Here is a 13,391-nt window from a genome sequence, read left to right on the forward strand (position 1 = left end):
AAGTTACAGTCTCCGTGGAAGTAACTTCAAACCGGTCACTCGGCTAAAAAGAGATGCAGCGCGGCCAGCTTGGTCTCGCTTTAAAGAGGAAGGATCACCGTCTGTGCCGGGACCGGTGCGGTATTCGTGGCCGTACAACAACACGAGCTGCACGCACGTCAAGTAAATCCACGATCTGCTACTTCACAGTCTCCACGAACAGTGTGATATGTCATACAGTAATTATCCAACCGGAGTGTACCAAGTGTTGTTTCATTCGCGAGTTTTGGTGTGACAACTATTATTGGGCACCGTATATTTATATAAGAATCTGGAAAAGATACTAATCTGTGAATTTAAAAACAGAAAAAAACAGGAAATCTCACTATTTTCTCAAGATGTCACCAGGACTACAAATGCATAGAGCTTAAAATTCAAAAGAGTGTGACACCAAAAACGCCGGGTCCGGGCCCAAAACAAAAGCACAGTATGTTACGAATATAGACAACTAAGTGCGCTCAGAATATTCAGCCTTTCCGTGATCAGCAGGAGTCCAGAATGGATGTAGCTTTGATTTCTGATGAAATGGAGGGTGACATGAAACTGTACTGTTACCCATCGGACCCACTCAGCATAACCAGAATGGCAGTGGTAGTGTAAAATTATACTTGCACCGCAGCCGACAACTACATACTTAAAAAATATGTATATATTTAATTTGTATATGCTATACACGATTGACAACAGCGGCCGACACTGCATGTATTTTTTTTTACGCGTGACTCCACCGAAATATTCAGGTAAACAATAAATAAACAGCCACCAATCGCTTCTTTGTAGCTAGTTTTACACTGCACTATCAGTTTAGGTTTTTCACGCATAAGTAGGTTCGACTATTTACACTTACAAACTTAAAACTAATTAAAAACGTATAAATTTTAAGCAAACATGTCTTTTCTAAATGCTATATACTTCCTAACGCAGCTGTAGTGTCACATTTTCTACGGGAGAACAGTCTTACAGTGATTGTACAAAATGCCTGTTTAATGAAAGTTCTTTGGTATATCATCAACCACAGATAAGAACCTGCTATGTCACTCCAAATATACACTGAAGACTGGTACACCTGACTAATATCGTGTAGGCCCCCGCGAGTACGCAGAAGTGACGCAACACGACGTGGCATGGACTCGATTAACGTCTGAAGTAGTGCTGGAGGTAATTGACACCATGAATCCTGCTGGGCTGTCCATAAATCCGTAATAGTATGAGGGGATGCTGAACAACACGTTGAAAGGCATCCCAGATATGCTAAATAATGTTAGTGCCTGGGGAGTTACTTGGCCAGCGGAAGTGTTTAAACTCAGAAGAGTGTTCCTGGAACCACTCTGTAGCAATTCTGGACGTGTGTCGCATTGTCCTGCTGGAATTGCCCAAGTCCTTCATAATGGACATGAATGGATGCAGGTCATCAGACAGGATGCTTACGTACTTGTCACCTGTCAGAGTCTTATCTAGACGTATCAGGGGTCCCATACCACTCCAACTGCACACGCCCCACACCATTACAAAGCCTACACCAGCTTGAACAGTCCCCTGTTGACATGCAGGGTCCATGGATTCATGAGGATGTCTAATAGCCATATACGTCCATCTGCTCGATACAATTTGAAACGAGACTCGTCCGACCAGGCGAGACGTTTCCAGTCATCAACAATCCAATGTCGGTGTTGATGGGCTCAGACAAGGCGTAAAGCTTTGTGTCGTGCAGACATCAAGGGTAAGCGAATGGGCCTTCGGCTCCGAAAGCCCATATCGATGATGTTTCGTTGAATGGTTTGCACTCTGACACTTGTTAATGGCCCAGCATTGAAATCTGCAGCAATTTGCGGAAGGGTTGTACTTCTGTCCCGCTGAACGATTCTCTTCAGTCGTCGTTGGTCCCGTTCTTGCAGGATCTTCTTCCGGACGCAGCGATGTTGGAGATTTGATGTTTTACTGTATTCCGGATATTGACGATATACTCGTGAAACGGTCGTACGGGAAAACCCCACTTCATCGCTACCTCGTAGATGCTGTGTCCCATTGCTCGAGCGCCGACTATAACACCACGTTCAAACTGACTTAAATCTTGATAATCTGCCTTTGTAGCAGCAGTAACCGATCTAACAACTGCGCCAGACAGTTGTTGTCTTACATCTACATCTACATCTACATTTATACTCCGCAAGCCACCCAATGGTGTGTGGCGGAGGGAACTTTACGTGCCACTGTCATTACCTCCCTTTCCTGTTCCAGTCGCGTATGGTTCGCGGGAAGAACGACTGCCGGAAAGCCTCCGTGCGCGCTCAAATCTCTCTAATTTTACATTCGTGATCTCCTCGGAAGGTATAAGTAGGGGGAAGCAATATATTCGATACCTCACCCAGAAACGTACCCTCTCGAAACCTGGACAGCAAGCTACACCGCGATGCAGAGCGCCTCTCTTGCAGAGTCTGCCACTTGAGTCTGCTAAACATCTCCGTAACGCTGTCACGCTTACCAAAAACCCTGTGACGAAACGCGCCGCTCTTCTTTGGATCTTCCCTATCTCCTCCGTCAACCCGACCTGGTACGGATCCCACACTGATGAGCAATACTCAAGTATAGGTCGAACGAGTGTTTTGTAAGCCACCTCCTTTGTTGATGGACTACATTTTCTAAGGACTCTCCCAATGAATCTCAACCTGGCACCCGCCTTACCAACAATTAATTTTATATGATCATTCCACTTCAAATCTTTCCGCACGCATACTCCCAGATATTTTACAGAAGTAACTGCTACCAGTGTTTGTTCCGCTATCATATAATCATACAGTAAAGGATCCTTCTTTCTACGTATTCGCAATACATTACATTTGTCTATGTTAAGGGTCAGTTGCCACTCCCTGCACCAAGTGCCTATCCGCTGCAGATCTTGCTGCATTTCGCTGCAATTTTCTATTCCTGCAACTTCTCTGTATACTACAGCATCATCCGCGAAAAGCCGCATGGAACTTCCGACACTATCTACTAGGTCATTTATATATATTGTGAAAAGCAATGGTCCCATAACACTCCCCTGTGGCACGCCAGAGGTTACTTTAACGTCTGTAGACGTCTCTCCATTGAGGACAACATGCTGCGTTCTGTTTGCTAAAAACTCTTCAATCCAGCCACCCAGCTGGTCTGATATTCCGTAGGCACTTACTTTGTTTACCAGGCGACAGTGCGGAACTGTATCGAACGCCTTCCGGAAGTCAAGGAAAATGGCATCTACCTGGGAGCCTGTATCTAATATTTTCTGGGTCTCATGAACAAATAAAGCCAGTTGGGTCCCACACGATCGCTGTTTCCGGAATCCATGTTGATTCCTAAAGAGTAGATTCTGCGTTTCCAGAAATGACATGATACACGAGCAAAAAACATATTCTAAAATTCTATATATTCTTATATAGGCGTTGCCGACGCAGCCCCATATTCTGCAAGTATCTCTGTATCTGAATACGCATGCATTTACCAGTTTCTTTGGCACTTCAGTGTAATATATAAGGGACAGTCAAATGAAAACAAAACAGATGGAAAAAATAAATAATCTGTTTAGTATTTCGAAACTATGTGCCATCACTGTTAATACATTTATACCACTGTGACAAGACGGCCAATGACTTCATGGAAATACATTTGAGGTTGTCATCGGAACCATGATTGTATCAAGGCGTGCGCCTCATTGTACGAAGCAAGTCGACGAGCATAAATGAGTTTCTTCAGGGCTACAAAAATATGGAAATCGAGTGGGGACAGATTGGGACTGTACGGAAGATGTGTAAGTGTTTCCCAGCGAAACTTGTGCAGCGTTGTGCAAACAAACTTGGCAACATGTGGGCCCGCCAATACGCAGCAGAAGTTTCGCTGGGAAGCCCTAACACATCCATCATACAGTCCCGATGTCTACCTACGTGAATTCAATATTTATGGAGCCCTCAAGAAGGACATTGGTGGCCGTAGAAGAGATGCACGCCTGGGTACAATCACGGTCCTGTAGGCAACCGCAAACATTTTTCCGTGAAGGTATTGACCGCCTTATGTCGCACTGGGATACATTTATTAACAGTTACGGCGATTACTTTTGACATATGAAACAGTTTACTTATGCTTTTTCCATCTGTTTCGTTTCCTTTTAACTGCCGCCTGTATTTTCAAGTATTTAGTGTAAGTGCCTCATGACCTGTCTGTTCAGGAGTGTCTAAAATACGTCTACACCATCTAATCAAAAGTAACCAGAAACATGTTAGAGGGAATTACTATGGAATGTTTCACCCTTTGCCTTTATGACTGCTTGAATTCCAGTGGGACACTTTCAGTGAGGCATCTGAATAGCTGTAGCGGAATTCCAGCCCGTTTTTCCTCAGGAGCCGAAATCAGAGAAGGTAGCAATGTAAAAAGAACGGACGCTGAATGCCGGACATTTGCCACGCTGGACATTTGCCACACTTGCCCCTTTGCCGGGTAACTTGAGTAGCGATCCACCAGGTAAGGAACAACCTTCCTCGTACTTCTGTCCGCTTTCTAACCGCCGTCTCCACATCTTACTCGATACAATCACTACGTAAGGGACCTTCTTCTTCGACATCTTGGCGAAATACAGAACTTCTTTTCCGAAATCGAAATATTTATAACTTTTGGGAAACGAAAGCAATACCGGAAACGAAAGCAATACCGACGATTATGTCAGTATGTAATTATTTCTGCCAAGTATAAATATAGATCCCTCTGTCTGTACGGTAGCTTCCTTTCACGCTTACTGCTTGCAATAGAAACTGTCCATCGCCATGGGAGCAACAAGAAAGGAACGATATAAAGAGAATGCGAATGAACGCTAATCATTTCTTTTTGATCACTGCATTTGTGCCTACTTTAATTACTACAACTGCATGCACAAAAGACAATAAGGAAAGAAGAAATGGGTAAGTGAATATTTGAAGGGAAGAACGACATACTCCATATTAATTTACTCTCTAAAATCCGATATCACTTGTGGCGAAATATTAGTTAATAAAGAGCAGCGGGACAACGTGCAAAACATGACTGAAAATACGTTCACTAAATAAAGATAAGAACATCTATGATTGACATGTCATCTAAAGTCGACGTACAATTTTAAAATGTTAGAAATAAGGCTCAAATGGTTCAAATGGCTCTGAGCTCTATGGGACTTAACATCTCATGTCATCAGTCCCCTAGAACTTAGAACTGCTTAAACCTAACTAACCTAAGGACATCACACACATCCATGCCCGAGGCAGGATTCGAACCTGCGAGCGTCGCGGTCGCGAGGTTCCAGACTGTAGAAATAAGGAAATGAAGTAGGGATATGATGTAATACAGAATGCTATGCTTGTAACATATGTTGTTGTTCTACATTGTTTAGCTCTGGTATTTACAGGGTCACAGAGAAAGCATCCTAGGTTTTGGAGGGAAAAGCCGTGATTGTAATGATCTGTACTACACCAGAAACAAGAAGCACAACTTAAGGAAAAATAATGTAATGCCCACAAGCGACAATGAAGCAGATAGTTCCTGGGACTTAGTATGGGCAGAGGTTATATTCGACAACCGGAATAAATTAATAACTGGTTCCTTTTACCGACCCCCGGTTTCAGATGAAAGAGTTTCTGAACAGTTCAAAGAAAACTTGCGTCTCATCACAAATAGGTACCCTACTCATACAATTATAGTTGGCAGTGACTTTAATCTACCTTCCGTATGTTGACAAAAATACATTTTCAGACCCTATTGTAGATAGAAAACAACTTCCGTAATTGTTCTAGATGCTTTTTTAAAAATTATTTTGAACAATTAGTTCACGATGCCATTCATATTCTAAATGGTTACGAAAACGCACTTGACCTCTTAGCCACAAATAATCCTGAGCATCACAACGGATACAGGGATTAGTGAACACACAGTCGTAGCGAGGCTCAATTCCGTAACAAAGAAATTCACCAAAACGAAACGCGAAATGTATCTATTTAGAAAAGCAGCTAAAAATTCGTTTGACGTCTTCCTAAGAGACAGTCTCCAATTCTTCCAAACTAAGTAAGTGAAGACATAGAGTCAACAGCACTCGAGAGATTCATACCAAATAAATTAATAAGAGACAGAACTGATCCCCCAGGGTACACAAAACACGACAGAAAGCTGATGTAGGAGCACCGAAAAAGGCACGTATAATTTAGACGAACGCAAAATCTCCAAGATTGGTGAAGTTTTGGTAAGGTTCGAAATTTGGTGTGGTTTTCAATGCGAAATGCATTTAATAGTTTCCACAACGAAACTCTCTCTAGAAATGTGGCGGAAAATTCAAAGAGATTGTGGTCCTATGTTAAGTAAACCAGCGGAAAGGCTCAGTAAGTACCTTTACTACGCGACAGAGACGGTAATGTTACTTATGACAGTGCCACAAGTGTGGTTACTAAATGCACTTTTCCAAAATTCCTTCACCAAGGAAGACGAAGTGAATATTCCAAAATTCGAAATGAGTACAGCTGAAAAAATAGTATACACTCCTGGAAATGGAAAAAAGAACACATTGACACCGGTGTGTCAGACCCACCATACGTGCTCCGGACACTGCGAGAGGGCTGTACAAGCAATGATCACACGCACGGCACAGCGGACACACCAGGAACCGCGGTGTTGGCCGTCGAATGGCGCTAGCTGCGCAGCATTTGTGCACCGCCGCCGTCAGTGTCAGCCAGTTTGCCGTGGCATACGGAGCTCCATCGCAGTCTTTAACACTGGTAGCATGCCGCGACAGCGTGGACGTGAACCGTATGTGCAGTTGACGGACTTTGAGCGAGGGCGTATAGTGGGCATGCGGGAGGCCGGGTGGACGTACCGCCGAATTGCTCAACACGTGGGGCGTGAGGTCTCCACAGTACATTGATATTGTCGCCAGTGGTCGGCGGAAGGTGCACGTGCCCGTCGACCTGGGACCGGACCGCAGCGACGCACGGATGCACGCCAAGACCGTAGGATCCTACGCAGTGCCGTAGGGGACCGCACCGCCACTTCCCAGCAAATTAGGGACACTGTTGCTCCTGGGGTATCGGCGAGGACAATTCGCAACCGTCTCCATGAAGCTGGGCTACGGTCCCGCACACCGTTAGGCCGTCTTCCGCTCACGCCCCAACATCGTGCAGCCCGCCTCCAGTGGTGTCGCGACAGGCGTGAATGGAGGGACGAATGGAGACGTGTCGTCTTCAGCGATGAGAGTCGCTTCTGCCTTGGTGCCAATGATGGTCGTATGCGTGTTTGGCGCCGTGCAGGTGAGCGCCACAATCAGGACTGCATACGACCGAGGCACACAGGGCCAACACCCGGCATCATGGTGTGGGGAGCGATCTCCTACACTGGCCGTACACCACTGGTGATCGTCGAGGGGACACTGAATAGTGCACGGTACATCCAAACCGTCATCGAACCCATCGTTCTACCATTCCTAGACCGGCAAGGGAACTTGCTGTTCCAACAGGACAATGCACGTCCGCATGTATCCCGTGCCACCCAACGTGCTCTAGAAGGTGTAAGTCAACTACCCTGGCCAGCAAGATCTCCGGATCTGTCCCCCATTGAGCATGTTTGGGACTGGATGAAGCGTCGTCTCACGCGGTCTGCACGTCCAGCACGAACGCTGGTCCAACTGAGGCGCCAGGTGGAAATGGCATGGCAAGCCGTTCCACAGGACTACATCCAGCATCTCTACGATCGTCTCCATGGGAGAATAGCAGCCTGCATTGCTGCGAAAGGTGGATATACACTGTACTAGTGCCGACATTGTGCATGCTCTGTTGCCTGTGTCTATGTGCCTGTGGTTCTGTCAGTGTGATCATGTGATGTATCTGACCCCAGGAATGTGTCAATAAAGTTTCCCCTTCCTGGGACAATGAATTCACGGTGTTCTTATTTCAATTTCCAGGAGTGTAGAAGTAGATATCCCTGGTGTTGCAAAGCAAGTTAAATTACACTATCAAATAACTGATGATGCAGAGGTGCCTGAACTATCAGTGACAGAGGAAATGATCAAATATCTTTTCAAAAAGTCTCTAATGTATAAGAAAAGTAGGTCTAATACATTTATTTCTGATGTTCTTTAGTAACAATTAATTTTCAGTAGTAAGCTGCTTGCCTAGTTTCAGTTACTTTTACTGGCCATTTAAAGACAATCAACAATTTAGTAAGGAATTCTAATTTTTAAAGGACTATATCTAAATGTACTTAAGTAGATTTACATCTACTATAAATGTTTGCAGCTAAACTTAAATAAAAAATATGTGAGGTGCGAAAATTGTCAATCTTAGGATTAGATCAGTTTTGGGATGTCAATTTTAGATGAAATTCAAAGGTCCAGTTCCCATTTTCTTTTACGAAAGCGTATACTATCAGTTTAACAAACCATGATATTTTAGGTGATAGTTGCGACTCTGAAGCTTCAGAAAATAATTTTAGAACTCGCAATTATTTTATAGTACGGCCATAATACTAGAAGGTAGAAAAAAGTTATCTTAATGTGACAACAATAGGAGCTCTTACTTAAATACGAAATTCTGGTTACAGGAGGATCATTTGAGTGATGTTTAATGTTGGCTTCGTTAAGCCAAATTTCACTGTTTCTTTATTACTCGCAAGTGAACCGAGCGGGGACCAGCTAGTTACATCGTTAAGCCATTTAGGGATACTTTTGTGTGGCTTATAACACTCTTTAATTTTAACAATAAAGGCTAATTCCCATCACACTTTGCACTTTAAAATCAGCCTAAACAGGCTGAACTAATATACACTCTATTTACAGTTACAACTTAATATTAGCGCCGATAATGCTGCTTCAGTGTTTTAATAATTTTAACTCAATAATCTGTGAGGACTCAGTGGTCTTCATAGTTTTTTAATACATTATTTTTAAAATATTTAAGTCCAGTTCCTGAATATGGGCAATGGCTTTCGAGGAAGGTCTAATGTTGCCAGTCTCTTCATAATTCTTTACGATTCTCTCTATCCAGTCGTTCAGCTTCAAGTACTTCTTCTTCCTCTTCTTACCTTCAAAATTCATTTTCAATTTCATGTACATACAGTTTGTAAGCTCTGCTTCCTTTTTCAGGCACTTCACCAAATAAGTGATTCTAGGGTGAGGGTTTCCAATAATACTATTTATTTTGTTGTGCCACCCTTCAACAGCAGTCGTCGTTCGGTGCCTTTTTCCGTAGCAGTTCCACATTTCTGTTGGGATATCCTCATTCTCTAGCCAGTTGTCCACAAAGTAGTCAAAAAGTTGAGAGAGCCTTCCGTTATCAGGAGCTTCTGCATGAATCTCAATCCATCCATTGCTTACGGCCTCCGGTTTTACAAATACCAGCGCTGCACACATACTGACGTGAACTCTTAAATCCTCGTTCTGGCGGTACTCCTCAGTTAGACCGAGAACTTGAATTCTTCTCCATAAACTCTTCTTCATATGGAAATAGCATCCATTTATTTGAATTGTGGGAAAAATTTTACGAATGGCCGATATCGCAGCTGCCTCAAAATCGACATTCACTTCTTTAGGACACCACTCAGGGACTGCCTGTTTTATCAGACGAAACAGACGAACATATGTGTCTTTCTTCATGTTAGGGAGCAGAGCAAACACAGTAGGAAGAATGTTTGTTTCTTTAATCGGGCCTCCTAAGTCTACGTGTATGGTGTATATTTGTGCAAACTGCTTGCTGCAGCTCTTAAATGTTCCATCCATAAAAAAATGAGAACATGTTTTTAAATTTTCTTTTCCTTTGCTTCCACTAAAAATCACTATTCTCTACTCTAATCTATCGTCTTCTAGAAGAAAACTACTGCCATCTCCCATTTTTAATAGATCTTCATGAGGATAAATTTCATAAGAGTTCGTAGGCTCTTGTTGGTTCCCCCGCGCTTGACTCTGTCGACGACGCATTGTTCTCTTCATAGATTCTGAATTAGGCATCACTGTAACAAAGTCATAACCTTTATTACGTAGATTTCTCATTTCGTCCGCGTATATCTCCGATAACTGTGTAGTTTCTTCTCGAGATCTTCTCTTCGCCCTTTCCACTTGCTTTCTCACTGCCAGAGCAGCATCGTCAGATGTTCTAAAACGTTCAACACTTCTCCGTTCTTCGAAAGCAGCTTTCCCATGCAATGATCCGCTTTTCGGCGTAAGGACATCCACGTAACAACACCTTCTTTAGATTCCCTCTGTTTAAGATACGCGTAACCATTGTAATAAGCAGAAGGCCTGCCCTTGTTCATTGTAGTAACTTCCATACTGATGGTCACGTTAGGAACTTCGAAAGTAAACTGAGCGTAAGGACTTTCGTTGCGACCAGTGTGCAGGTTCGGTGACCGTCCACGGGCATTCCAGGGGTCGGGCGGCGGGTGAGGAGGAGGAAGAGGAGGAGAGGGAGACAAGGGACCCAACCCTTCGGAGCAGGTGAAATTGTGACGAATGTCCGGCGTGACAAATGTCCGCACACCTCGGAGGCTGGGGTCTGGAACGAAGTCGACGCTCTAACTCACCCCAAAGATGTTCCACTGGTTCCGGTCGGGACTCAAGGCAGGCCTGTCCATTCCAGAAATTTTACTATCCACAAACCATTGCCTCAAGATGCTGCTTTATGACAGTAATGTGAAGCTGGCACCCGACTTTCGAGAAACAAACTTTTTTCAAAGTTCTTATTAGATACGTTATAGTTAAACAGTTTTCTGTGCACAATTTGAATAGTTGTGCAGAATTCCGCGAAAAAATATTACTCGAGATAATTTTAATCTTGTAAAAAATAATTAATTGCCAAATTTGCGAAAAAAAATAATGATCTCTATTATGAATAGCTCCCCAAGAGTTCTACAGAAAAGCCAAATGACATGTCGTTCAGCCTATAATACTCTACGAGTTAATTGCAAATAATGAGGGACGCATTTTCACTGCTTGTGAAGTTAGCTCCCGACTTTCAAGAAATATATATTTTTGTCAGAGTCATCCGTAGATGCTATAGTTCTAGACTTCTATGTAGAGAATTTGAATATTTCTGTAGAATTTCGCAAAAAAATATTATCACTATTGTGAATAGTTGTAAAGTTTGCCTCCACCTTTAGAGAAATACACTTTTTTTCCAGTGTTCTTGAATGATATACTATAGTTCTAGAGTTCTCTGTTCAAAATGGTTCAAATGGCTCTGAGCACTATGGGACTCAACTGCTGTGGTCATAAGTCCCCTAGAACTTAGAACTACTTAAACCTAACTAACCTAAGGACATCACACACATCCATGCCCGAGGCAGGATTCGAACCTGCGACCGTAGTGGTCGTGCGGTTCCAGACTGTAGCGCCTTTAACCGCTCGGCCACTCCGGCCGGCAGAGTTCTCTGTACAAAAGTTGAACAGTTCTGCTGAATTTCGCGAAAAAATGAAGTTCAGAACTCTAAACTGCTGATTAACTTATCAGATATGGGCAAACTCATTCATCTTTGGGATTTAGTTCACAGGTGATCGTTTCTTTTTGGGAACCGTTCAATCTTATTCGTTGACTGTTCCTTTTTTTATCTGTGTCATATACGTATTTTAGATAAAGTCCCGGAGAAAATATCAAGTGCCTACAAGTATTACTTCTGTATGATAAATTCATTGATTAACTGTTGTAATTAGGTTGTTTATTTCAATTTCCTTAGTTGAATGTGTTCTAAGAAAACATCACATTAGTTGGGTGATGTGACAGGCTAGTGACTGCAAGACAGGTAGAGAGAGGTCAGGATAAGCTGAACAGAAGTAAGGATTACGGAACCAGTTTACGACCCAGCATGGACAACCTCACTCGTCACTCACTTTTCAGGAAAGCTCGTATTTGCAGAAAGTACGATGTCTTGCTTTTCGCTTCGTTTACAGAAAGTTACATATATTTTTGTTGGAATTACTAGCATGAAATAACTAGAAGTGAACTATCATCCGTCAAACAAATGCCAATAGTTTACTTTTACAATTTGCAGTTATGTAAATTAACTACGCATCTAAGTGTCAAAGTCTGCGGAAAATGAAAATTTATTTGAAAAATTACAACTTTCTACACAGGAGCTGAACTGCTTACTAAAATTAGAAGGTTAACATCAGCAACGGTGGCAACTACATAAATATGTTGGGAGATCGTCGAAACTTAACAAGTGACAATGAACAATTTTTTTTAAACCTTGACATAGCAAACGTCGTTGATTCGATCTGAACAATCGAAAAAGATAACCAGTTTTTGATCAGTCAACAGTTGAAAAGCACCCGTAGATGTATACTTGAAATCAATAATCAGTTATATGAGAAGAGGATTTCTGAGCGAGCACGGGCAGCCATTAACAAAAGAGAGTGAAAAGGAATATGGAAATTAACAAATCATCAAATTATATATTAATGTACTTAAAAGATAAATTTTACACACAAATGTATTTGAAAATAAAATAAAATAAAAATTCACTACTAGTTTAATGTTGATAATTTTTCACACATTCCGGTCGCTAAACTTATTAGGGAAAAGGGCAGGAAACGTTGTCCGTGAAACCCTCATTGAATGGCTTTTCTGTTAAATCACTACTTTCTGTCACAACGGCATAAAATACGATCATTTTTAGAGGTCCGTGTGGTTTGATTGAAAACATTTTGGAAAAAGGTCTCTTATATTTACCTTGCAGGCATAAGATACGTGATAGTTTCTGAATTAACAGCGTGTTCTCTTCTCATGGTGCAAAGGGTTCTTCATTCAAGATGGATGGTGAAAATCATTTATGTTCTGAAAAAGTTTACGTTCGTTGACGAAGTTGAATTACGACCACAAGAACAAACGGCGATTTGTTATGTTCGTATTTTCCTTTCTGCTATGTATGTCGAAGCATAACCCTGTGTCGCTTCAGATGCCAAAGCTCTGTATCTGAATTACAGAATTCTATCAGAACCTTATACGTACATATTAGGGTGTCGATAGTGACAGCCTGTGTGTGGCTCTACTAAAACTGAACTATCGTTTAAAGTTCCAATTTCCTGTTCTGTCGGATTAATCATCTGAACCAAAAATTAAAACAGCCTCTACACGGAATCGTGAAGCTGAACCAAGAGACGATGGTACAAAGGATTCAAGTAGGAATCTATCATATCCCAGAAATTATGACTAATGGGAATGAACTCTTGTTTCGAATAAAATAAGAGTATATACAAACAGTTTGATTTGAGTGACAACTTCTTTACGAAAAAAAATGAATGTGTCTCGAAAGTCGATTGCCAACTTCAAATGGTTCAAATGGCTCTGAGCACTATGGGACTTAACATCGGGGGTCATCAGTCCCCT

The sequence above is a fragment of the Schistocerca nitens genome, chromosome 3 (assembly GCF_023898315.1).
Source record: "Schistocerca nitens isolate TAMUIC-IGC-003100 chromosome 3, iqSchNite1.1, whole genome shotgun sequence".
In the NCBI taxonomy this organism is placed as follows: domain Eukaryota; kingdom Metazoa; phylum Arthropoda; class Insecta; order Orthoptera; family Acrididae; genus Schistocerca; species Schistocerca nitens.